Here is a 24,849-nt window from a genome sequence, read left to right as displayed (position 1 = left end):
ATGTCAACATCTTAATAAAAAATATTGGACGGGTATCAGCAAAGGTGACCATGCTGGGTACTGCTGCCACAGGAGAAGGGGGCATCAAGTATGCTGGACTTACCTCTCACAGCTTGGCATATCTGATGGAGGCGGAGTCCAGGATAAAAGACTAAAAGACTTATTCTTTCCCACCAGAAAGCCTCTTAAAATTCCTTTACACACGCTGTCCCTTTCTGAAACCCTTCTCCTCCAGGTCATAAGCACCACCCATCAACTACTCAACCACACCAATCCTACTCTAGCCCATGGTGTTGGACGTGTCAGCAGACTGGCCCTTCTCAGGTCATCGCCAGCCCCATAAACGTTTCCACACCCTTTACCTGAAACTCTTGCTTCACCAACAGGCCCACCGCCTCTACTCTTTCCCCAATTCCCAGCTCCCAGCCAGCCCCTCTTTGCCTGCAGAGTTCCTCAGGGATAGTTGAGGTAGGCTCCCTGGTGGCCAAAAAATGTCACACCACTAGGGCGGCCAACAAAACCGGAAACAATGCCAGCCCCCCCCCCCCAATTCCCGGGACTCTCTATGCGGTCAGAGTGTATACCCCTGTTTACCCCAAGCCTGGAAGGGTATCTGCACTCTGGTATTTTTGGTTCCTGGCATGGATATAATTCCAGAAGATCAGGACCTACCCACCCCCCTCACCACGCGCCTTTAATCTAAAAGGGCAATCCAGGCTATTCCCTTGTTAGCTCCTCTGGGAATAACAGCTGCCATGGGAACAGGGGCTGCGGGAATAGGAACCTTTGTCCACTACTACACAAAACTCTCTAATCAATTGATAAGTGATCATCAAACAATGGCCAAGTCTATCCTAACCTTACAAAAACAACTTGACTCCCTAGCCTCAGTTGTACTCCAAAACCAACGAGGCCTTGACCTGCTCATGGCAGAGAAGGGTGGTCTCTGCCTGTTTTTACAAAAAGAGTGCTGCTTCTATGTTAACCAGTCGGGAGTAGTAAAACTTAAATTAGGCAACTCCAGGATCAATTATAAAAACGGAGAAGGGAGTTGGAGGACTCTTGGAATCCTCTAGGGAATAGCATTTCACAGTGGTTCTCCTGGCTGATGCCCATCCTGATGCCTAAGTTTCTTGCTCTCATATTCTTAAGCTTCCTCCCTTGTATCATAACAATACAAGGATTTCTTTTAGACCATATGTCTGCTATTGCTAATCAAAAATTTAACCAGTTGTACCTCCAGGGATATCAATCTCTACAAAACCGCTGGAAAAACTGCTGTAAAGGCCCCATCCAGGATGCCACAGGAGCCTGAGGATCCTGCCCCATACAATTGCCCCTGCCAGCAGGAAGTAGCTAAAGAGATTGATGCTTCGCCCCAATTCCTGATCCTCAGCCCCCTACCTTCATCATTATTAAGGAAAAAATGGGGAATGATAGAACAATAATGCTGCTATTTTATAAATCAGCAGCCATTTTATCCTCAGTCCTCACCTCTTGGAAAATGGAGCCATTCCCAATAACAGCCCCACCCTTTAGCAAAATTTCCTGTGCTCTAAGACAGGACCCCTGTGCTTGGGCCAACCTCTTACCCTCCCCCTTCTATAAAAGCCATGCCTGGCCCAGACTCGCTCTCTTCCTGCGCCATCTTTCCCGGGTCAGCCAGATGGCTCGTGCCTGTCATTAAACCCTGCCCTTGGATGTGAGATTTTCTTGTGAGCTTTCTTTGTGAGCAGCATTTTTCCTAACAGACATGACCAGAAAAGAACTCCACATCACATTGTCATTAAAATGGTGAGATTATAGAACAAAGAAAGAATATTGAAGGCTACAAATGAAAAACATCAATTTACATACAAAGGCAAACCCATCAGAATTGCATCAGACCCGTAAAAGACATGAAAGTGTCAAATGATATATTTCAAGATCTGAAAGTAAATAATTGCCAACCAAGATTACTATTGCCAGCAAAGTTATTCTTTAAAATCAATGGAGAAATAAAGGCCTTCCAAGATAAGAAAAAACTTGCAGCAATTCATGACCACTAAACCAGCATTACAGTATATACTTAGAGGAATCCTACACACAGACAAGAAAGACAGTCACAAATGCAAGAGGTTGAGGAAAAAATAAAATCCAGAAGAGAAATAGATAAATAAATGAGAAAAATGAAACAATCAATCATTCTCAACTCAGTAAACCAGCAAACGTTCAAGAGGAACAATAGAGAAAGAACAAAACAAGCAAGAAAAGAACCAACAAAATTACAGGAGTCAGCAAACACTGCTCAGTAATAACCCTAAATGTAAGTAGTCTTAACTCTCCAATTAAAAGATACAAGTTAGCTGATTATATTTAAAAAGACCCAATCCCAGTATGGCCAAACATTAAAAAAAAAAAATCCAACTATTTATGGTCTGCAAGAAACACACCTCACTGGCAAAAGACACACAGAAACTGAAAGTGAAAGGATGGAAAATGATATGCCAAGCAAGAGGAAACTGAAAGCAAGCAGTAATTATACTCATATCTGACAAAGTAGAGTTCAAGTCAAAACTAGAAGAGATGAAGAAAATCACTATATATTAATAAAGGGAACAATTCTTCAGGAAGATATGGTAATTGCAAATAAACATGCACCAAATATTGATGCACCAACTGCATAAAGCAAACATTATTGGATATAAAGGAACAGATATGTCTAGTTGGATAACCTCAGTACCCCACTTGCATCAATAGATAGACCATCCAGACAAAAATTCACAAAGAGACTTCAGACTTAAACTGCACCATCGGGCAAATGGGCTTAACAGACATCTGCAGAATATTCCTTCCAACAGGTGCAGAATACACATTCTTCTCAACAGCCCATGGAACTTTCTCCAAAATAGATCACAGAACAAGTATTAACAAACAAAAGAAAACCAAAATGAAATATAATGGAAGAAAAGTTGGCATCAATAGTAAGACATACTGTAGAAATTATACAAACAGATGGAGATTGAACAATAAACTTTTGAATGATCGGTGAGTCACTGAAAAAGTCAGGAAGGAAATTTAAAAATCCCTAGAAGCAAATGAAAATTAAAATACAACATACCAGAACCTATGGAATGCAGCAAAAGCAGTTCTGAGAGGGAAGTTTATAGCTCTGAGTGCCTACACTAAAAGAGAGAGAGACCTCAAATAAATCACCTCAAGCTCTTAGGAAAACAAAAACAAGTTAAATCTCAAATGAGAAGGTGGAAAGAATAAATATCTGGGATGAGATTAAGAAAATGAAGGCTAAATGACCAATGCAAAGAATCTATAAAACAAAGAATTAGTTCTTTGAAAAGAGCTAATGTAAGTCACTATGCAATGGTGAGACCTGAGCACCCGTGTTAGTGCTGCTCTCTTTACCCTGCCTCCATCTCCTCCATTCTGACTGGACTTTGGTTGCTGAGAGAGGCAGAAGCCAGCTTTGACATGATGGGAACAAAAGCCGAATGTGTGGGCCGGTGGAGCCGAGCACTAGAAGAGGCCTAGAGCACAAGCTTTGAGAGTCATGTCTGACCCTGTACAACTACTGCCCACCTGTGCACTTCCTGTTATGAGATAAATCCCATGTGGTTATACTGCTCTTATTTTGGTTTCTTTTACACATAACAAATGTATTCCTAAATTATATTTCATCTAATGCTTTTGTTAAATATATTTGCTGTACATTTTGGTTGATGTCCTCTGTTAAGACAAAAAAAATCCACAATGAAATACTACTCAGCCATGAAGAAGAATGAAATCTTATCATTTGCAGGTAAATGGATGGAACTGGAGAACATCATCCTCAGCAAGGTTAGCCAGGCCCAGAAGACCAAAAATCATATGTTATCCCTCATATGCAGACATTAGATCAAGGGCAAACACAACAAGGGGATTGGACTTTGATCACATGATGAGGCGAGAGCACACAGAGAGGTATGAGGATAGGCAAGACACCTAAAAAACCAAGAAAGCATTCAGTGTCCTCAATGCAAAGGAACTAAAGCAGAAACTTGAAAGCAACAGAGGCCAATAAGAGAAGGGGACCAGGAACTAGAGAAAAGGTTAGATCAAAAAGAATTAACCTAGAAGGTAACACACACGCACAGGAAATTAATGTGAGTCAACTCCCTGTATAGCTATCCTTATCTCAACTAGCAAAAACCCTTCTTTCCTATTATTGCTTATACTCTCTTTTCAACAAAATCAGAGATAAGGGCAAAACAGTTTCTGCCTGGTAGCGAGGAGGTGGGGGGGAGAGGGAGGGGGTGAGGGGAAAAGGAGGGGGCAGGGGGAAGGGGGGAGAAATGACCCAAACATTGTATGCACATATGAATAAAAGACATTTTTAAAAAGACAAAAAAATCCCTTATATTCTTAGAAAGCATATTTATTTAAAAGCCATGACCCTATGTATCCTACTGAAGCTTTCAGAGGAATGCCCTGGCTGCGGGCCAGAGACCACCAAGAAAAAGTTATGACATGGTATTGGACTTTACAAAATGCTTTTTCTGAATCTGAGATGGTCATGTGTGTGTTTTGTTTTGTTTTGTCTTTTCTGTTAATGTCCCTTTGGTGTGATGATTTTTACTGGTAGGTCTTCTGTTGAACTAAATTTACATTACTAGTATTTATTAACTCTATGTGATTATAATATATTCTTTTTAGGGTAGAATATATAATTCTGCCCAGTGTAGAACTCTCCCTAGGAGAGAATATATGTACATATATTCTTACCCTAGGTAGAATTCTACAAAAATTCTTATATATTCTTCTTAATAGGGTGTTGGGTTCTATTATCTTACATTTTATTTAGGATTATTTTGCATCTGTGCTCATACACAAAGTAGGTTCTTTTTCTTATGGTATTTTTATGTCTTAACATCAACATTATATTGTCCTTACAATTTAAATGGGACACAATGTCTTTTTTTTTTTTTTTTTTTTTTTGGTACAGGGATTGAACCAGGACTAGGACATGTCACACTCCCAACTCATTAGTTTGTATTTTGTTTTTGAAATAGGGTCTCACTAACTTGGCCAGAGCTGGCCTGTAATTCACAATCCTCCCTCTACCTTTCCCTCATAGATGGCAGTATAAACATATACCACTCTATCTGGCTCCTTTTTTTCTATTTTTCTAGAGAAATTCCTGTATTAGGAATTACCAGATGATAAGGTTCAAGGAAAAAACTGTCTAGGAATGCATACACAAAATTTGGATAACTTTTTCTTTTAACTTTAAAAAATTAATACACATATACACTAGGGTACATATTGTAAGTGTACATCTCAATCTCCACAAACTGAATAGACTCATGTAATCAGCACCCATGTCAGGAGACAGAATCCCGAAGCATCCTTGTGCCCCCTTGCAGTCACTATTTCCCCTCACGGGTAATTCTAAATTCTAACAGCATAAATGAGTTTTATCTATTCTGGTACTTTATAGGAAAGTAAGAGAATTACTTAAGTACCAAAAAACAGTAAGAAGAGAATGTAAACTGGCACAGCCACTATTGGAGCACAGTCTGGCAGTTCCTCAAATGATTAAACCTAGAGTTACCAGATGACCCAGCAATTGCACCCATAGACAAGAGAAATGAAAACATATGCCCACATGGAAACTTGTACATGGCTATTCATCCCAGCATTAGTCAGAATAACCAAAAAGTGGAAACAATCCAAATGTCTACCAACTGAAAATGGTGCAAAAAATGTGGTATGTCAATACAATGAAATACTGTTTGTCCATAAAAGGGATGAAGTATTGATACATGCTATAACATGGATGAACCTTGACAATGGCATATTATATAAAAGAAGTCAGATACAAAAGATATTGCTTACTTGCATTTACATGAAATGTGCAGAATCAAAATAGACAAATCCCTATAGACAGAAGATATTTATTGGTTTCCAAGGGTCAGAGAGAAAGGAGAATGTTGCATGATTTTTAAGGGAATTGGGTTTTTTCTGGTGTAAGGAAAATGTTAGAATTAGATAGTGGTGATGGTTGTACATCCTGGTAAATATACTAAAACCAGTCAACTGCATACTTTAAAAAGGTAGATTACAGTATATGAACTATATCTCAATTTAAAAAAAAAAAAGGAAAAAAAAGGAAAGTGGAACAAATGAGTGTCAGAGATACTACTTATTTTGAAATCACCCACTGATCCCTGGTGGCCTAGAACCTGGGTTCCAATGGATCCTCTATGAAGAGACGAAATAAAATAAACCCTTAGAAGAAAACACTAGAAGAATAAGGGAGGAGACAGAGGAAATGTCTTAGTTCATTTTGTTTCCCTGTAACAAAAATACTTGAAACTACTTTATAAAGTAAAGAGGTTTAGTTAGCTCTTTTAAGGTTCAAGAGCTGGACTCTGGTGAGGGCCTTCTAGCTACAACACGGTTTGGTAGATGTTATCATTGGAGCACATGCAAGAGGGAGAGATCACATGGCAAGACAGGAAGCAAGAGAGAACACAGACAGCTGAACTTACTTTTCTTTTGTTGTTTTGTTTTGTTTTGGGACAAAGACTAGGTAGCCCAGGCTGACATTTGCTCCTCCTACTTCAGTTTCCCACATGCTGGGATTACAGATGTGAGCTACTACATCCTGCTGCAACCCATTCTTGAGAGAGCTATTCCACAAAGCTAGCGTTAATCCCTTCCAAGGGCTATGTGTGACCCATGACCTATCTGCTTCCCACCAGACCTCACCTCTTCATGGTTCTACCACCTCCCAAAACCCCCACATTGAGAAACGAGATTCTATTTGAATCTTAACTGTAGGTGGAATGATAAGTATTGAAAAATAAAGAGTTCTCCTGAAAATCACTAACTCCACACCCAATATGGAGCCAAGTTTAATTTTTTCTGTGTGGTCCAAAAATACCCCAAATCAAAAGTTCAGATTATGAGTCCTGAATTGATTTTGCCTCTAGGTTCCCAGGTGTAGGAAACACAAATACTGTTTTCTATTCTATCTCTTCCTTCCTTCCTTCTTTCTTTCTCTCTCTCCTTCCTTTATTCCTTCATTTATTCCTTCCTTCATTCCTTCTTTTTGTTGTTGTTTGGTTTTGAAATACTGCTGAAGCATTCTGGCTTCAGAAGCTTGTGCCTGTAATCCTAGCTACTTGGGAGGCTGAATGGGGAGGATTGAGGTTTGATGCCCGCCTGGGCAAATAGTTGTGGGAACCCCCTCCCCCGCCATCTCCAAAATAAACAGATCAAGATGGAGTGGAAGACTGGCTCAAGTGGTAGAGACTACTTTGCAAGCTCAAGCCCTGAATTCAAACCTCAGTCCCACCAAAAAGTATATATGTATATACTGTTGAAGAAAGCATTTTAAATCTAGTTTTCAAAGAACTGACACAGATAAATATTCAAAGAAAATGATTATAATTTCCTTTTGATTTCTTTTAAATCCTAGGTGCCCTGGTACTTTTTTGTTGATAGATCTTTTTAAATTTACCTTTTTGTTACCAATTACTTTTTGGATTGTTTTTCAGAAAGCATGTGATACTAATTTTTTTTGAGCCTGTTTTTTTTTTAGTGACACTGGGGCTTGAACTCAGGGCTTCACACTTGCAAAACAGGCACTCTACCTCTTGAACCACTCACACCTCCAGTCTGTTTTGCTCCCACTATTTTGGAAATGGGGTCTTGAGAGCTATATGCCCAGGGTGACCTCCAACAGCCTGATCTCAGCCTCTCAAGTAGCTAAGGGCCACCCAGCGATCAGCTTGAGGCATCTCTTGTGACCTATTACACCATCAATTGATGTAAATGTTCCACAGGTACTTGAACAAATGGATATTTGCTTTGGCATGAGGGGAAGTTAGATACATTGAAAGACAAGATAAAACTCACTCTTTTCTTATTCAAACATTGTGCTTGCTTATTTCTTATCTGCCTTATCCAAAATTTCTAAAGCCATCTTGTAAGATGTACTATTGTTGTTGAGCTTTGTAAAATTTATCTCCATTATTCTAGTTTTTGCTCTCTGTACTTTGAGTGTACATTGTTTAGGTCATATTTCTTCATTTATTGGTGGTGTGTATGTTTACGATATATTTTCTTGATCCATTGTTTTTTTTACTCATATGAAATCATCCATTTTATCCTTTGTATCAGGGTTCTCCATAGAAACAGAATTGATGATACGTGTGTGTATCTGTGTGTGTGTATGTGCTTATATATTTAATCATGAAGAGTGTCCAATCCGAGCCATTAGTGTGGGCAGAAGACTGGACATGGAGGGATGCTGATGCTGACATAGCTAGTAGAAGCTGGCCTTTTTGTTGTATTCAGGCCTTCACCTGACTGGACAAGGCCTGCCCACATCATGGAGGCCTATCTTCTCCACCCAGAGCTTGCTAATTTAAATGTTAATCTCATCCAAAACACCCTCTAAATTGGTACCAAAAAAAAAAAAGTATTACCTCATCCCTTATAAACTTTTCTTTGCCTTAAGTTCAAACTTTATGTTAAAATTGCTATTCCAGCTTTCTTCTGGTTCATATTTTGCTGGTTAGCAATTTTTTTGTCTTTTAAATCTATCACTTGTAAATAACACATTGCTGGGTCTAATTTAAAAACACATTGAGATTCTATTCTCATGATTTATAAATTCAATCTACTCACACTGTAATTTCTGATGTCTTGAGACTATATTTCAAGTTTTATTTTTGCCATACTTTCTTTGTTGCCTCACATTTGACAGATCAAATTTTCTTCTACTTGTTTGAAACCTATATTTTGGTTTTATTTTTCAGGTAGCAATCCCCAACACACTCTATTTGTCCTTATTTTTCTTTGTCAATGGTCTAAAGTTTAAAATTGTTAGGTTCTCTATTCAGATCTTACCTTTAACCCTCAGTGTTTAATTCCTGGCTATTATGAATATGTTCTTTCTAGCATCTCCAGAATTGTTTGTTTATGAGAGGGAGCAATGCCTAGTTTACCATCTTATCTGGAACGAGAAATCTCAGGTTCGCTGCATGTAATATTTATACAGATGAGTATACTATGTGTGTGTATATACATGTGTACATGTATATGCATATACATATTTTCTTTCTTCTATTTTTCCTTCTTTTTTTATTGTTTCCTCTCTTTCTTTTTCCATTTAATATTTTACACACATTTAATATTTTACACACCAAATAGCCAGGTACTGGTGGTTCACATCTGTAATCCTAGCTATTTGAAAGGCTGAAATTGAGAGGATGGAGACTCAAGGATAGTCAAATAGTTCATAAGACCCCACCTCCAAAATAACCAGAACAAAATATATTGGAGGTGTGGTTCATGCTGTAAAGAAACTGAAGCCCTGAGTTCAAACCCAGTCCTACAAAAAAAAAAAAATTCCTAACATAGCATTAGGCCCTCAGAAAGTCATAAAAGTGAACACAATATCACATTTACGATCACAATCCACCAAGGAGATCAATATTTCTCACCTAATCACTGTATACAAGGAATAATATGAGGGGCTGGTGGAGCGGCTCAAGTGAGAGTGCCTGCCTAGCAAAAGTCAGGCCCTAAATTCAAATCCTAGCACCACCAACAAAACAAAACAAATGCAAGAGCTAATATGAATTAGAGTTGTAAGAAATTTTTAAGAGGGAAGTAATTTAGCTGGGGCTAAAACCAGGAAGGTTTAGTAGAATAGTATTTGACCAAAACTGTAATAATAGATTATATAGATTTTCAGTAGGTCAAGATTTGTAAAGAAAGACATTTCCTATGAAAAAGAAGTATCAACAATGACATAGAAGTAGAAAACATGGTTCATGGATTGGGAAATAATCCCGTCTGACTAAGAAGGGTTAAAAGCAGAGTTTTCAAGAGTTGGTATGGTTTGGAAGTATCTTGCTATATATGTGCTAGCTTCTCCATGTCCTGGACTAGACATACATACACCGCTAAGCTGGGTAACTCATAGACTGTCTCATGGTTGCTATGGTCACCATTCTAACATGGTAGCCACTAAGCCCTAGTCCTCCTCCTCACTGAAGGGTCCATAATGTTTGGTCCACTATCTCACATGATAATGAGTCTTTAAGACGCTTTACTTAACTAGCTGGCAGGATATAATCTCTATTGGAAAAGGAAAAATCCAAATGCCCTAAAACGAATATGCAGCTATTCCCTTTCTGTAATCATCCTGTTACTAACATAGAAAATGTTTACGTTAATCCAACCCAATTTTCTCTTTAGAAAGCTAAGTAGACCTGCACATTTCCTGGCGATTGGGCAATAATTGGGGCTGATTATCTTTCTAAGCTTTTAATAAGAACATATTATCCTAAAAATCCCAAGACAAATTCTTTCCCCTTTCATTAAAAAGGGGGGAGGGGAGATACTGCATTGCTGTTTCTTTCCTAAGAGTATGTTTTTGTTTGACTGCTCCATGTAGTTTGTGTTTCTACTCTCATGAACACCCGCTTGTTAAAGGTTCCCTGCTCTTAGCCCATTCTGATATGACTGGACCAATTTTTTATTTTAACATATTCTTCAAGATTTCATGGCATCTGGGAGGTTTAGGGTTTTGTTTTTTGTTTTTGTTTGTTTTGTTTTACTGGGACTTGGGCTTGAACTCAAGGCTTTGCACTTGCAAAGCAAGCACTCTACTGCTTGAGGCACACCTCCAGTCCATTTTGCTCTGGTTACTTTTGGAGATGGGATCTTGAGAACTAGTTATTCAGGTTGGCCTCAAACTGTAATCCTTCCTGTCTCAGCCTCCTAAGTAGCTAGGATTACAGGCATGAGCCACTGGTGCCTGGCTTAGTTAGTTTGTTTGTTTAGACAGGGTTTCTCTATGTTGCCCAGTTTGGTCTCAAACTCCTGGCTCAAACAATTCCTATCTCAGCCTCCAAGTAGGATTCCCACTCTAACATCTATAGGTCATCTATAAGATTAAAAAAAAAAAAAACCAAAAAAACCCACAAGTGAAAAACTAGCGTTTTCTGAGTCATCTTCCCTTCCTTTTGTTCATTTTGTCTACTGTCACAGTCTTAAGGATGCTTGTCAGTGCTCACTTTTATTTCTCTCAAATTGCATCTTCTTTGTGCCTTACTGTGTTTCCTACTGGATACTCTACCTTTAGCCCTAGGCTACAAAATGACACATTCAACTCAGATACTCAGGAAATCTGCAGCCAGTTTCAAGAGATTCCTCTGAGTAGGCAGTAAAATATTATAATTAAGCTGCCATGTAAAACTTTTGAAAGGGAAAACTTCAACATAAAGCTATAGCTCAGTGAATTCCTGACTACTCTCACTGATAAAATTACATGAATAATTGAAATTCACAGGTTATTGTAATAAAATTGACTTCTCTCTCTATTAGCCCTTATTTCCTACCAGCCACTCCCACTTCCATGATTCACAATTCACATCCAGCGTGGTGGTGCACATCTATAATCCCAGCATTCAGGAGGCTGAGGCAGGAGGATTTTAAGTTCCAGGCCAGCTTGGGCTGCATAGCAAGACCCTGCCTAAGGGGAAAAAAAACACAATTCACATCCAAAATTTGGAAGGATAACAGTATTATAAAACTCACTGTTGTAGTTAGAAAAGGAAATATGGTTTATAAATCAAATGTATCCAGATGAAGAATCATGGTAGCTCATTAGAACACATCTGTAGATCCAAGTATGAGAGCTGGGAATCGTCTAATACAGCTATTTATTTAGTTGAAAAACAAAAGCAGCTATCAGATTGAAGTCATGCTCAAAAAGAAGTATAAAAAAATCAATCTGTCCAATAAGCCACTTTGAAAGATGTGCTGAAAATTCAAGAATAAGGAATGATAGAAGGCACCTGAGACCAGTGGGATGTAGAGTTGAAGAAGAAAAAAGCATTCAGTATCCCTTCTGAGATGCTAAGGACCAGAAGTGTTTTGGATTTTGGATTTTAGATTTCTTTCTAGACTTTGGGATATTGGCACATATATAAAATAAGATACCTTGGGGATGAACCCAAGTGTAAATAGGAAACTCATTCATGTTTTGTGCTCATCTAGGCTGAAGGTAATTTTATACAGCATGTTTAGTGCTGGTGTTTTGACCGCAATCCATACACAAGGTCAGATGTGATGGGTAGGTGCTCAAAAGATTTGGATTTTGAGCTTTTCAGATTTGGGATTTTTAGAGTAGGACTGGCCCAGCAGTATACAACAGTCGATTCCAATCATGTCTTCTAAGAGCTCTTTCAGTTGTATGTAACTTAAACTCAACACCAACCTGCTTGAATAAAAAGGCAAGTTTATTGACGCATCTCTAGGCAACAGGCTACAGGGAATGGTGCCAGGAGGGGTCCAGTCAACTCATCTCTCATGTGAGTGCATCTCACTGATGACAACCTTGTCTTGCAGAAATCCTCTAATTAGTGGTTGTCACCAAGGAGATCTGCACTATGAATGTAGTGTGAACATTTCTGTGCATGCCTCTTCATATGGAAGACTTTCTCTAGGAAATGGCATCCAACAGGTGGGCCATCCCTGCTTGTTAAACTTCAGTGTGTTTGAAAATCACCTGAGATCTTGTTACAGTGTAGTTTCTGACATGTTCAATATCCTGAACCATAAAGGAAATGCAAATCAAAATGACACTGAGATTCCATTTTACCCCAGTCGGAATAGCTACCAAAAAAGGAACATCAACATTTTTGGTGGGAAAAGAAATTAGTGCAACTGCTATGGAAAGCAGTATGGAGGTTCCTCAAAAAACTAAAAATAGAACTGCCTTATGATCCTGCTATGCCACTCCTAGCCATATATCCAAAGGAATACAAGTCTATATGCAATAGCGATACCTACACACCTATGTTTATTGCAGCACTATACACAATAGCCAGGCTATGGAATAACCCTAGGTGCCATTAGCCAATGAATGGGTAAAAAAATTATATATATATATATATATATATGTAATTTATATATATGTATAATTTATATATATATATATTCATTATATATATATAGTTTCAAAATTATATATATATATGCATTGGAAAATTATTCAACTGTAAAGAATAATGAAATTATGTCAGTTGCAGGAAAATGGATGGAACTGGAGATCATCATGTTTAGCAAAATAAGACTCAGAAAGACAAGTATTGCATGTTTCTCTCATATGTGGAATCTATACCTAATATTTACTTAATTATTTATTTAAATGACATGAACATAAAAAGGGGCCTGTTGGGAGGCGGGACCAATGGGAGAAAGTGGGTAGTGGAGAAGTTGACCGGGGATGAATATGACTGAAGTATTTTATATGCATGTGTGACAATAGTATAATAAAACCAATCAAAATTGCTTTTAAAAATGGGAGGAGGGGAGGAAAGATAAGAAAAAGTAATGGAGGGGGTGAGTAGGATCAAAGTTCATTATATGCATGTATGGAAATATCATAATGAAACCCTTTTGAACAAATAATACATGCTAACAAAAAACTGTATAGTAAAAATAAATACATAAATAAACCAAAAAATACAGTTTCTGATTCTCTAAGTGTGACCCTATCTTTTGATTTTCTAAAAAGTTCCTAGATAGCACCAAAGTTACTGGTCCAAGGGCCACAGTTTGAATTCAAAGGCAGCATACAAAATGTGTGAGAACATTTCTCACTGTTGCTGGGACTGGGAACACTCCTAGCAATGAGTGGTGGGCAGCAGAGAAGCTAAACTTCCTGCAGGGTATAGGAGAGTTCTACATAATGAAGACTCATACCATCTAAAACACTAATAGCTCCCCCTTTAAGAAGCAATGTTCTCATGCTTTGTAGCATCCAAGAACATGGGGTGAAGTAAAGGGGTAAGGGGTAGCCATGCAGAGACCTATAGGTAAAAACTCAAGGTACTGCAGAGATGGAGAGTGGGGGTAGAAAGCAGAGGGTTCAAGCTGTGTGTTGGGGATTGTTACACTGAGCAGATAAGTAAATCAATTGACTGGATAAGTAAACACATTGAAAAGGTTGGAGAAAGTATTTACTGACATGGAGAGTGGGAAAACTAGAAGGAAGCCTAAGGTATTGGATTAGAATTGTAGGGATCCTATCAACTCATGTTTTTATACACATGGAGATTTGCAGATAGTTACAGATGTGTGTGTGTATATACACATATTTACTAACTGTCCACTGAGAAGGCCAAAAGCAACAACTGTCTGTCTCACAGTGGCAATGAGCATACCAGGTCCCCAGATACTGGTTTCTAAATACCACACTCCACTGAAAGGATCTTAGGGCTTGTTGGGAAAATGGATGATTCCAGGCTGGAGCAGGGAAGGCGCTAAATGGGCATGGGATGTCTAATGCCAAAAAGTTAGGAAGTGTTCAAAAAATAATGGGAACATGTCAAGAAAACACAGGAACCATCTTGAAGGGGTTCCCACTCGATAAATCCGGTACAATTTGAAGATTACAGGAGGAAAAAGAACAAAAAGCCAGTCACAGTGGCCCGCGCCTGTAGTACCAACACTTGGGAAGCTGAGGCAGAATAATCACTTGAACCCAAGGAGTCAACATAGCGAGAAGACAGCGAGACCCCTGTCTCAAATAAATTAATTATAATTAAATAAATAAGACAGAACAAATAAAAACACTCATGAGTCCTTCTATATGACAAATAAATAAATGCAGAAATCATACATGTAGAAGGAATGTAGGAGATAGACAATCTCCAGTTTGCAAACATTGAGGAGGTTGAATCAAGATGGGGGTTGTTCAAGGAGACCAATGCAGAGGGTAGAACTCTGATGAGGGAGCAAGGTATTGACATAAAATCTTAGAATATCACTCCACAAAATACTAACCAACTAAGAAGGAGAAAACAAGGACTTTACAGTGGCGAAACCTGGCAGATCTTAACTAAGGTGCCTCACATCACTTTCTCCGTTTTGACACGCTGAGAATGGCATCATTTCCCTGGATTGCTACGTAGATTCTGGGAGAAGATATGAATCTCCCCAGGCCGAAGAGCATGAATCTAAAGCTGCCAGAAACTGTTTGGCCCATCTCTGAGTATAACATTAGCTTCTTTAAATTTCAAACTTACATAAAGTGCCTTTCCTCTTTTGTAATACAGAGGGATTTTGTAATAAAGCCATTTTTCTGGCTTAATGTAAATTGTTCTCCTTCATAAAAAAAATTCCAGCCAATTCAGATACCTCATTGTCCAGTTTCTCTGAGTTTTAAAAGTTCTTATTCCTTTTGTAGCTGCTAAATTTCTATCTGGCCTTGTATTGCTATTTAACTGCCTTACACATGTGTGCTTTGCTTTCTCTCACAAGGTTACAGATTTCTAGAAAGCAGTCAGTAAATACCACAGGATGAAAGTCACTACACTTTTCAGAGATGGGCATGGCGATGTCTGACTGTAATCCTAGCACTTGGGAAGTGAAGATAGGAGGAGCTCATGTTCAAGGCCAGCACTGACTACACTGTGAGCTCAAGGTCAACTCGAGATTGCTCAAGGTCAGCCTGGGCTACATAGCAAATTCAAGGCTAGCCTGAGCTACATGAGACACTTTTCAAAAAAAGGAAGCCTCTAAACCTTTCATAGCACATCAGAATATAATATGACACTCAAGAAAAATCAAAACCACAATAAACGTTAAAGTTACCATCAAGGTTTTTTTCTTTTTTCTTTTTAAATGTCACTAAGGTGTTAGCATCTATTTTTCATGTGTTTAGATAATAACTCAACCTACTTCCAAATCTTCAGTTTAATTTTTTTTTAAATATAGCATTGAGTGGCCAGATTCTTTCTGAGTTTCATGTGGAGCTCATAGTGTAGTGTTCCAAGTGCCTGTGTGTGGCTGAAGCAGGCTTAGAAAGGTGGGGTCTGTGCTTAGTAGAAGCACAGCAAATGCAGGAGACTCCATCTGGCATCCTTCCTTCTCATTCTCGAGTCCATTTCTGTTAGGTCTTTTAATGGATGCAAAATCCACAATGCTAGGCTCTGAACATAAGCCAAAATGGTATGACCTATGTTTCTGGGAATGTGTCATTACAGAAGCGGCTCCAATCCCAGACAGCCTGGGTTCACACCCTGGCACAGTCAGACACTTGCTTGTTGCATAACCTTGAGCAAATTATTTCACTACTTAGTTTCTCATCAGTAAAATTGGGTAATTCTGGCACTTCACTCATGGAGCTGTTAAGTAATTAACAGATGAAAAACACTTACAGTAATGCCAAGCACACAGTAAGTGTTCAATAGATGTTTAATATTTCTAAAATAGCTATTTTGGTTTGTTAAGAGATATGCTTTATGGTGCAGTGTCATTGTTTTTCATAATAAGTGTGAAATGGTCAATACCATAAAAAAAGTTGAGACATTTCCATATGATTAAATACTGCTGTAGTTTGGATCTGGAATGTCACCAAAAGCCCATGTTGTAAAGGTTTAGTCCTCAGCTTGGCACTGTTGAGAGGAGGCAAAAATTGCCTCCCATTGACAACCACTGGTTTAGAAGAATGGACTTAGTAACATGAACCAGTTTAAAACTATAATTATTATTTTGGAGATGGGTCTTGCAAACTATTTGCCTGGGCTGGCCTCGAGCCACAATCCTCAGCTTCTCAAATAGCTAGGAAAACAGGTATGAGCCACCAGTACCTGGCTTAGTTTAAAGTTTTAAAAGATGCAGAGGAAGACATATAGATAGCATGCAACCATTAATACAAACTTTAAAAACACAAAATATTGTAATCTATTTTTATGACTACGTACATCTGTATTGAAATGACCAAACACACACTGAAACATGAACGAGGTTGCCTAGGGACAGAGAGCACACACTGGGCCTGGGCAGTGACCCCACCTATAATGGTGGGGTGGAGTGGAGTGTTTTACTGTTAAAACTCAGGAGCTCATTTGACTACGATACTGTTGCTTAATCTTGAGTGACAGATATGTGGGTATTTATTATACTCTATACTATCCTCGGCATTTTCCTGCATTCAGAACATTTTTTCCAAATTAGAGAAACACACTGCCAGGACTGGTGCCTCACACCTGTAATCCTAGCTACTCAAGAGGTAGATAGACACCAGGAGGATCAGCCCAGACAAACAGTTCACAGACCCTATCTCAAAAATACCCATCACAAAAAGGGCTGGCAGAAGTGACTCAAGGTGAAGACCCTGAGTTCAAGCCCCAGTTCAGCAAAAACAAAAGACACAAATATTTAGCAAGTAAAGGAAACATCACATTACTATTCACATTATTTATGAAATGGCTGAAATATTTTCTTAGAATTTTATCTTGAATACTGCCTTAATTTGGGTTTTATGTATATGTTTCTGCTTTAAACATTATTGTCTATCCCCACAGCTAACACTGAAGTTTTTAGGTCAAGCCACTGAGTACTTACTACTCTGACAAGAGTAATTGTCACCATTGTCCACTTGGCTCAAGTGAAAAAATAACTACACCTTTCTCACTGCACACTTGATCATCTTTTCAAATACAGCCTGCTGTCACTTCCTAGGGGTAGTTACCTTGTCCTTTGGTGTAACGTGGCATAAAGAAGTGTCAGGCTAATTACTAACATCTTTCTCCAGTGGAGTTTTATAGTCTCAGAAAGAGGCCATGTTGCAAAATAAATTCTCTCTCACACACCCAAGTACACATCAGCACATAACAAAATGACTAGCAAAATGAGCGCAAAGGTTAGCAATGGTGAACTCTGTGCTTCTAAATTTCTTTCCATTGGTCTTTCTACAATATACATAGATATTGATTTTATAACAAGAAAAAAAGGAATAGTAAGAGCTGTTGTGATTTTTGTTTCTTTTTAATGTAGTCAAGTCTACATAACATAAAATGTACCATTTTTAATTACACCATTCTGTGATCTTAAGTACACTCACATTGTTGAACTATTGCCACCACCATCTCTAGAACTTTCCCATCTTCCCCAGCTGAAATTTTGTGCCCATTAGACACTAATCCCCCGGTCCACCATCCCCTCAGCTCCTGCAGCCACCATTCTGCTTTGTCCCTGTGGGTTTATTTCTAGGAAGCTCATATAAATGGACTCATACAGTAGCAGTCCTTTTGTGACGGGTTTATTTCACTTAGCAGAATGCCTTCAGGGTTCATCTTTGTTGTAGCAAGTGTCAAAGCTTTTAGGATTGTTTTCTAAAAAGGAAAGTCTTAAAGTTTCCCTCCTGAATGATAATTCACTGTGGCCGGCAAGCAGCAGGACATATTTGTTTGAAAGTAGCAGAAGACTGGGATGACTCTGTCTAATAGAGTCATCCCATGGGAAAGGCACCTTGCTTTGTTTTCATTGAACCCAGGAGTCTCCAAATTGATACAATAGTAAGTAACCAGCTTTTCTTACAGGAAATTTCAGATGTAGTTATTCAAGTCAAGTAGAAATTTCTGAGAGTTTCTGTGAAGGCGCTGTGAAAACTGCTTAACTAAAAAGCTGTCAGGTGTCCAATTTCTCCTGCTCACTGGTTTCTGTGTCTTCTAGCATGTGGTAACAGTATGAATCAAACCTGTCTGACTCAAAATACAGCATAGGGTTTGATTCAAAATCTGAGCCTCTTCTGTGTTTTTATGATAACTTGCAAGCTTGCCCTTCTAGAATTATCTATTGGTTTACACTTATCAAAGAGCCCATTTCATTTCCCTTTTCATCATTAAGAAAATAGAATCTTCTCAAGTAAGGATTCATAGTTATTTCATTTATCTCTACAGCCTTGGAGACAATTACCTGTGAATACTAATGAGGTGGTCTTGAAAGAATCAGGTAATTTTTTTTTTGGCTGATTGTCATTATACTGCCGCACAGTGGCAGAATAAGGAAATGCATGGCTCTAGGAAGGAAAATTCCCCTTGGTTTCACCTTTCTCTTTAAGCTCTCTGACATTTATCCTCCTTCCCATGTATACAATGCATTTTAATTTTTTTATGTTTTATTTTTGGTGGCATCTGGGTTTGAACTCAGAGGGTCCACAATTGCTAGGCAGGCACTCTTACTGCTTGAGCCACTCTGCCAGCCTACAATACGTTTTAAACATCTACCACAGGGACTGGGGTATAGTTAGTAATTAATAGAGTGCTTTTCTTAATATGCATGAGGCTCTGGGTCCAATCCCCAGAACTAAAATAGATAAATGAATAAAATAAAAATCTACCATGGATGAAAAATGTTTTAAGAAATAGTTTGCTAAATTGTTCACTAAGTTATTACCAGTTATTTAAAATAAAACCCAGTTGAATAGAGTTCAGTGCTCCAAAAGCACCTACTGTGATTCCTGCCATCACTTTTGAAAACTTGTAATTATTTTATCATTTATCAAATAGTCGAGCTTGATAGATTTCAGCATGCATTCGGGCATTCGAGACAGTTTTACATTTGCAGCTTCGAGAGGGTATTTTAACATTTGCTCTTAATGTTCACTAATGACTATAATTTTTGCTACCTTTTCTTTCACTGGAACATTTTCTAAAGTTCTAAATAAAGTCAAGACACTGAGAAAGCTTTCTCCAATGTACACTTTTTGAAAAGTCTTATCCAGAATATTTATGTGCAATGACTCATGATTAAACTAGACATTTTAACTTACTAGGTGTAATTTATAAAAGCTGCAAAAATTACACATTTCATGATAATGTTTCCCTGTGTATCATTTCATGATGTTATTCTGTCCTCTAAATCTCACATGAAAGCAGGAGTACAATGTAAGCCTAAAGCATATGGAAAGCTTTTGTAGACTATGGGAAAACGAGCAATAATAATACTTAATTGCACAGTACTTTACAATCTAGTGTTTTCACAGACTAAGTAATGAAGACTTCTTATTAATTCTCTAAATAATTTCAAAACAGTTATCTTACTTCATCCAATGCTGTTCAAAAACATGTTACATGTGTCAAATGACTATTAAGAATTTGTGAACTACTAGAAAACAAAGACACAGAGTACCAAATCTCACCCAGAAGAATTAAGTGTCTTAAATAACCATATTTCTGTTTACTAATAGTTTAAAGCTTTTCCATAGACAAAACTCCAAGCTCCAATGACTTCACTGGTGAGCTCTACCAAACATTTAAGGAAGAGATAATTCCAATGGTAAACAAATTTTCCAGAAAATTTAAGAAGAAGAAGTAATTTCTGATCACTCCATGAGTTAGCATCTCCCCAATACCAAAACCAAATAAACATATTACACGAAAACTATAGACTAAATGTCACTCACTAACATAAATGCACAAAATCTAAACAAAGTCTGATATAAAGTAGTTCCCCAGAATCTGCATTTTGCCCTTCAAGATTTCTATTACCATTGGTCGACTATGGCCCAAAATCTGACATGAAAAACTCCAAAAATAAGCATTTCATATGTTTGAAATTGTATGCTATTTCGAGTAGTATGGTATAATCTTGACTGCCCTGTTCCATCCTTCCCAGGCCATGAATCATTCCTTTGTTGTATCCGTGCTGTATATGCTGCCTACATATTAATCACTCTGGGGCCACTTCAGTTATCAGATTGATTGTCATGGCACCATAGTGCTTGTGTTCTTGTTAACTCTTATTTTCCATAACAGTAGTCCCAAAGCACAAAATTTTATTACAAACATTGCTACAATTATACCATGTTCTGACTATTGTTATTAATTTCTCATTGTACCTAATTTCTAGATTAAGCTTTGTCACAGGTATGTAGGTATAGGGAAAAAGCAAAGTAGACAAAGATGCTTTTCAACTTACAATGGGGTTACATGCTAAGCCCACCACAAATTGAAAATACTGTCAGTGAGAAAGGCATTCGATACATCTAACCTACCAAACATCACGGTTTTTAGCAAAACAGTGCACTGTGGAGAACTGGCTGTTTAACTTGGTGACTGCATGGCTGACTGAGAGCTCCATCTTGCTGTTGCTGCTACTGCTCAGAAGTGGAAGAGAGGGAAGAGAGATAAAGGAGAATGATGGAGGGGGTGAATTCAACTATAAAATATTGTAAGCACTTTTGTAAATGTCACAATGTACCCCCAGTACAACAATAAAAAAAAAGTAGAAGAAAGGACCATACTATGAATAAAGGATCACATTTCCTAGAAGTTCCAGAAAGAAAGAAATCAAACTGTTTTTATTTGTACACATATGATCATCTATGTAGAACATCTAATGGAATCTACCTAAAAGCCACCCAAACTAAAAAGTGAGCTTAGTAAGGTTTAAGCTATGAGATTAATAGGCAAAAAACAATATAGATTTGCTTGATAACTCAAATCGATTGGACCACTTGTTAGTATGATGCTGTTGTGGTGGATACGTGTCACTTACCACTTACAAAACTCATATCCTGCATGAGCCAAGCAAACTATGGGCTTCAGTTGTCAACACTGGTTCATCAGTTGTGACAAATATTATTCAAGATGAAATAGCAGGGTGGAGTTTGTGGGAATGCTGTATGTTCCTGTAAACCTAACACTACTTTAAAATCTAAAACTCTATTCATTTTTATAAATTAGATAACGTTAGATTTAAAATTACGTCACTTCTTCCCAAATGGATTTCTAGGTTCAATGACATCCAGTCAAAATTCTACAGATTTTTTTTTTTTTTTAGAAATTGAGAAGATGATTCTAAATTAATATGAGTATGTCAAAGACCTAGAAAAGCCAAAACAACTTGGAAAGTAACTGGAATGATTGACCCTATCTTATTTCAAGACTAACTATAACACAATAATATTCTAAATAGATACCGCTAAGGACAGAGCAGAAGGCCGCACCCCTTCTGATGAAGAGTTGAGTCTTCCATCCAACAATTCCATCCTAGCAATCAATGGTAAGAAAATAATCAGACACTGTTATAGTTAGGATCTGAACCACCTGATGGTGCCTTTCTGGGGCACTACTGTGATGGGACCTAGTGGAAAGAAGTTAGGTCACTGGCTGTATGCCCTTGAGGGGTATGTGGAGAACCTGGTCCCTCCTTTCTTCTTGTTGCTTCCTGACCACCATAAAGTGAGCAGCTTTGCTCCACCGTGAACCCCCCCACACACCCTGATATTCTGTCTTGCCACAAGCCCCAAACAATGGGGAAAGAGACCAGATTGAAACCTCTGAAACCACGAGCCAGAATAAATCTTCCCTCCTTTTAAGTAGACTGTCTAAGGTATTTTGTCACAGCAAAGGAAAGCTTAGTAAGATACAGAGACAAAAGTAATTATGGATATCAATCTAATTATTCTTAATGAATAAAAACTAAAAAATGAGCAGAGACTTAACAACAGGAGACGGGTTGAATAAGTTAGAGTGCACACTTATGCTGAGGTAAGTATGTAACCAGCCATCAGCACATTAAAGACATGGGGAAAGGGTCAAAACATATATTTGTGTGAATTGGCACCTCACAAAACAATTGGTTTCTTCTTTGTTTAAAAATGTCTTTTTTATTTTTATTTTTGGCAGAACTGGGGTTTGGACTCAGGGCCTACACCTTCCTTGAGCCACTCCACTAGCCCTCTTTTGTGATGGGTTGTTTCAAGATAGGGTCTCATGAACTACTTGCCTGGGGCTGGCCTCCAACCCTGAACCTCCTCATCTCTGCCTCCTGTGTAGCTAGGATTACAGGCGTGAGCCACCAGCGTCTGGCTAAAATATCTGTTTTGGGACAGAGGATGTAGCTCAGTGGTAGAGTACTTGCTTAGAATGTGCAAGGCTTGAGTTTGATCCCCAGCAACCTCTCCCCAAAAAAACCCTGTATCTATGTCTAGAAGACTATATTACAAAACATTTACAGTTCTAAGTGCAGACATTACCAGTTCTTTTCCATAAAAATCACATGATTTTGTACTCATTAAAAAGTTTTAACGTTTAATTGTTTTGATGTTTTATGATTGGGAAGACATTTATTAAAGTAGTTATTCTAGCATAAAATTGACAGCTATCTTAAATTATGTCTGGACAGTTAGGATCCTGGTTCAAACTGAAGCAAGGAGCTGGGGCTATAGCTCAGTGGAAGAGCACATGCTTAGAGGACACAGGCCCTGACTTCAACACCCAGCACCAAACCAAACGAAAACCAAATGTTCAACGGAGCAGGAAGAGCTACTTCTAAATGGTTGTCTAGCCAGGCACCTGTGGCTCATGCCTGTAATCCTAGCTACTCCTAGGCAGAGATCAGGAGGGTCACAATTTGAGACAAGCCTGGGCAAAAAGGCAGACACTATCTAAAAAATACCCAACACACACACAAAAAAAGTCTTGTGGAGTGGCTTAAGTGTTACAGTGCCCAGAGTTCAAACCCCAGTACTGAAAAAAAAAAAAAAGTATAAAAACCTACCTTCAAGTCTTCCTTTTTTGCTTCCTATTCATTTACTTGTGCTTGTTTTTCATTTTGTGGTCAGTCTGCACCTGCTATTTTTTTTAATATTTTTAAATAAAGTCCACACATGCCTCCCATAGAAAATCTGAAAAATACAGAAAGCATTCAGAAGAAAAGGAAGGTTTATCTCTGATCCCATCTACCGTGTTATTGAATTTACTTGCTCTTTCACAGCCTCGTGAGTGAGATCACAGCCTCGTGTGATCGGCCTGGATCGGGGACGAGCCTGTCAAGACGCAAGTTTGGAGTCAGTCTTGTGCTCCCTTTCTGACTGCAGTCAAGTCAGTCATCCTCTTCCTAGGGTTGTTTGTTTTGGCATTGCCTTCATTAATTTTCTTCTAAGTACAGGGCATTCATATTCATTATTTTATAAAATTATAAAACACCATCAAGAAGAAAATGAAAATCAACTATAATCCTACCATTTAGAGACTGTTTATTCTGTATAAATACGTTTTTTTTTTTTTATCGTTTTTACATTTACTTACATGTGTATACATTATTTGGGCCAGCCCCCCACCCCCCACCTCCTTGGCAGAACCTGTTCTCTGATTTTGTAGAAGAAAAATATAAAAGATAATAAGAAAAACAATGAGTTTTTGCTAGTTGAGATACGGATAGCTATACAGCTAGATTCCTAGCATTGTTTCCATGCACAAGTGTATTACAACCTGAATTGATTCATCTCTACCAGACTTCTTCACTACTTCCCTGTCACCTTCCCATAGTGGTCTCTGCCAGTTTAAGATTACTATATTCACTAGTATACAGTGAGCACATCAACCACATTCAAGTTTTTGGTTGTAAATATATTTTAATAAGCACTTAATAAAATGAAGATCTCACTATATTTTGTCTGGATTTTGCTTTTATTTATTTATTTATTAGATAGGTCCTCACTATGTGACCTTGAACTTGCCAACCTCCTATCTCAGCTTCCTTAAGTGCTGCGATTACAGGTATGCACGACCACACCTGGCTTGCTTTTCTTCACTTAACATTTTCTACCTTTAAGTAATATCTAAAACAGATTTTTTTTAAAAGTCTGCATTATCTCTCTTTGAACATTTCACAAGTCATTTTGTCAGCTCTTGATCATTGATATTGTGGTTATTTCTAATTTTTTACAAAACAAGCCCACTGTATGCTGCAGTAAGGGAACATGTATTAAGCCCTGTAGAAACTGTCACTTCACAAATATTTTTGTGTTTTACACAAATTATGATAGAATTAGGGGTAGAGGGAGTAGGGGACGGAAAGGATGGAAGGGCGGAGGGGTAGAAGTGGGGTTAATAGTTCCACGTGGTTCAAGGAGCTTGTTACTGCTTTGGGGAGGGTTTTTCCTGGAGCCCCTCCCCTCCACCCTGGGCCAGACTTCCCCGTTCCCACTGTCCGCTGAGTTGCACTGCACCCCTGTGGCCAGCGGTGGCACTGCAGTGCAGGAGCCTT

The 24,849-nt window shown here is 38.3% G+C and overlaps 1 long non-coding RNA gene across 3 annotated transcripts in view; it reads left to right on the top strand.

Annotated features, from left to right (window-relative positions):
- Positions 1-24,233, top strand: part of LOC109680395 (uncharacterized) — a 34,435-nt gene extending 10,202 nt beyond the window's left edge. For 2 of the 3 annotated variants that reach the window (XR_012435599.1, XR_012435597.1), the window contains 3 exons: positions 20,868-21,024; positions 21,772-21,858; positions 23,575-24,233. This is a non-coding gene — a long non-coding RNA (uncharacterized lncRNA). Of the gene's footprint in view, positions 1-18,752; positions 18,805-20,867; positions 21,025-21,771; positions 21,859-23,574 lie in introns of all 3 variants that reach the window. The other variant, XR_012435598.1, reaches the window with a different exon arrangement.
- The last annotated feature ends 616 nt before the right edge of the window (positions 24,234-24,849 follow it).

The sequence above is a fragment of the Castor canadensis genome, chromosome 9, assembly GCF_047511655.1.
Source record: "Castor canadensis chromosome 9, mCasCan1.hap1v2, whole genome shotgun sequence".
NCBI classification, from domain to species: domain Eukaryota; kingdom Metazoa; phylum Chordata; class Mammalia; order Rodentia; family Castoridae; genus Castor; species Castor canadensis.
This window is presented reverse-complemented; position numbering and strand designations above follow the sequence as displayed.